Raw genomic sequence first — 2,759 nt, 5'->3', positions numbered from 1 at the left:
TTCTTGAGAAAGATAAGCGTACAGAGAGTTTTCACCTGATCCTGACTCATGTAGGTTGGGTTCCTTTGGAATGTTCCACTGTTTTTATGTTATGCCACCTCAACAACCTCTCACACCCTCCCCATTCCTTGGTTTGTGGTTTTTCCCCTTAAAAACCCTTCTCAAACTGGCTGTCGGGGTCAATTCAGCTCCTGCGTGGGCATACGAATTGACCGACAGCTAGCTGTCACACACCCTAATAAACCTCGCTATTGCTCCGGTACACGGTGGGTGTCTCGAGCAGATTACTGGGAGGTCGCGACTTTCTGAGACTTGAGTGAGGGTCTCCCCTCTGTGGAGGTCTTCAGTGGTGAAGTTCTAGATACTTCTCGAGAAGATGAGACGTCCTCAATGGTCAACTCTACAGGCTTGTGATGTAGGCTTGACAGTATGTATGCCATAAATAGGTGCTGAAACCAAACCTGGAACAAGCCTTCCCACACTGTTGGTCCAGCGCTGAGACAAGCAGACGGAAGCACCTAGGGAAGTCAGCATTTGTTCTAGGAAGAGATGAGACAAAATGGCAGCTTTTGCTGCTGTGCTGCCAAGCCTTGGGTCCCAGGCAGCTCTTAGCAGACTTGCCTGGGAGGTCTCTTTTCTCTGAAACTCTGAATTGTTTTCAGATTCCAAGGCCATGGAACCGCTGACCCCAGATCTGGCTCCCAAGGTTCTTTTTTTTTTTTTTCTTTTTCTTTTTGGTTTTTCGAGACAGGGTTTCTCTGTGTAGTTCTGGCTGTCCTGGAACTCACTCTGTAGACCAGGCTGGCCTCGAACTCAGAGATCTGCCTGTCTCTGCCTCCCAAGTGCTGGGATTAAAGGCGTGTGCCACCACCGCCTGGCAAGGCTCCCAAGGTTCTTAAGGAGTCATGGCAACCCTGCCGCTTCCCTGAGCCTCACACATGACAGGTTTTGAAATGGGCTTTCCTCTTCCTGTGGCTGACAGTCTCAGTCTGCAGAAGAGCACAGGGCAGAGGCAGGCGCTCTGTGCTCCCTCACCTGAGGTGCTCCCTCGCCTGAGGTGCTCCCTCACCTGAGGAAGAGCTCAGCTGCAGAGATCCATTATTAAATGTGTGATTATATTTTCCCATTTTTAGTGTGTGTGTATGTATGTATACACGTGTGGGCATTCCTGTGGGTGGGCATATGTGTATGTATACACACATGTGGCGGCCAGAAGACAACTTTTGAGAGACATTCCTCAGGCATCGCCCACTTCAGTTTGTGAGACAAGGTCTCTTTGCTACCCTGGAGCTCGCTGAATAGGCCAGGCTGACTGGCCAGCAAGCCCAGGGAATCCATCTGTCTCCCTCTCCCTAATAAGGGAAGAGAATCGGAAAGAAATTATCATGCACACTCTGACACTAACAGCAAAACCACAAGACTCCAAAGTCACAACAGTCAAGCTGTGTGGAGGCAAATAGGCCACTGAGTTCCTAGAACCAGCTAGGGAAACAGCAAAGACAAACACCTGACAGCCTTCATGACAGGGTCCTCGGACATGGAGAAGAGGAAAGAGACCTCCAGTGCCCCCAAATCAGTGATTTCATAGGCTGGGGAACAGATGGCACAGAGAGAGTCTCACACGGGGACCAACATGGCCCAAGGATGGAGGCAGCAATGCTCCCTGGAGCTGGCTAAGTCAGCCTCCTGAGCCCCATGTGTCACTGTACCCCAGTTGGAAATCTCATTGCAGGTCAACTAAGGCAGCAACCCACACACACCCTGGTGATTGCCACAGCTGGAGTGATACTTCAAGGTACTACATCCACTGCAGAGATATGAGACAACCACACGCCTCCCGACACACACACACACACACACACACACACACACACACACACACAGCAGAATCAGAACACAGAACAGGAAGCAGTGTGGAAGATAGTGCCCATCCCCAACCCCAGCACCTGCCTTTACCTAGGAATGAAGGAAGTGGTTGTTATGGCTACTATTGGTTGCCAATAAAACTAGACTCTAGAATCACCTAGGAGACAAGACCCTGGGCATGCCTAGGAAAGGCTTTGTAGATTTGGGTTAGCTGGGGTGGACTACCCACCCTGACCTGGGCGGCCCAATTCCGTGGGGTCAGATCCCAGACAATGAAAGAGAGAAAGCTGAGTGAAGTGTTCTCCTCTGTTACAGGACTGCAGATGAAAGTGACCGGCCACCTAAAGCTTCTGTCGCCGCGCCTCCCCTGCCACTGTGGGCTCTGTTCTCAAGCTGAGCCAAAACAAACCATTTCTTCCCTCCTTAACTGGTGTTTATTGGATATTTTGTTACAGTAATGAGAAAAGTAATGAGTATCCCTGCCCACTGATATTCAGCACAAAGCAGCCTCGGAGACACTGACCAGACAGCTTGGCTCAAATGGAGGAGGCTCTTGTGCCTTCATATGTGGCGGAGTAGAGCCATGTGGCCTCCTCCCTAAGGATTATGGGACAAGTGCTCTAATTCCACCCACTGCCAAATATGACTGCCACTTCTGCCTCTTCCCTCAGCTTCACAGCAGCCCTTGGCACAGCTGACCCGCCTCTTCCTTCAAGCTCCAGTCCTGCAACATCACCCTTGACTGACCGACTTTCCCACACACTCTTCCATCTCTTGTTGCTTTCCTTCCTCCGAGCAAGCATTTAATATTGAAGTTTGTACTGGCTGGTTTTGTGTGTCAACTTGACACAGGCTGGAGTTATCACAGGGAAAGGAGCCACCCTTGAGGAAAT

Source organism: Grammomys surdaster, unplaced genomic scaffold (assembly GCF_004785775.1).
Source record: "Grammomys surdaster isolate TR1022 unplaced genomic scaffold, NIH_TR_1.0 169, whole genome shotgun sequence".
NCBI classification, from domain to species: domain Eukaryota; kingdom Metazoa; phylum Chordata; class Mammalia; order Rodentia; family Muridae; genus Grammomys; species Grammomys surdaster.
Note: the sequence above shows the minus strand (reverse complement) of the source record.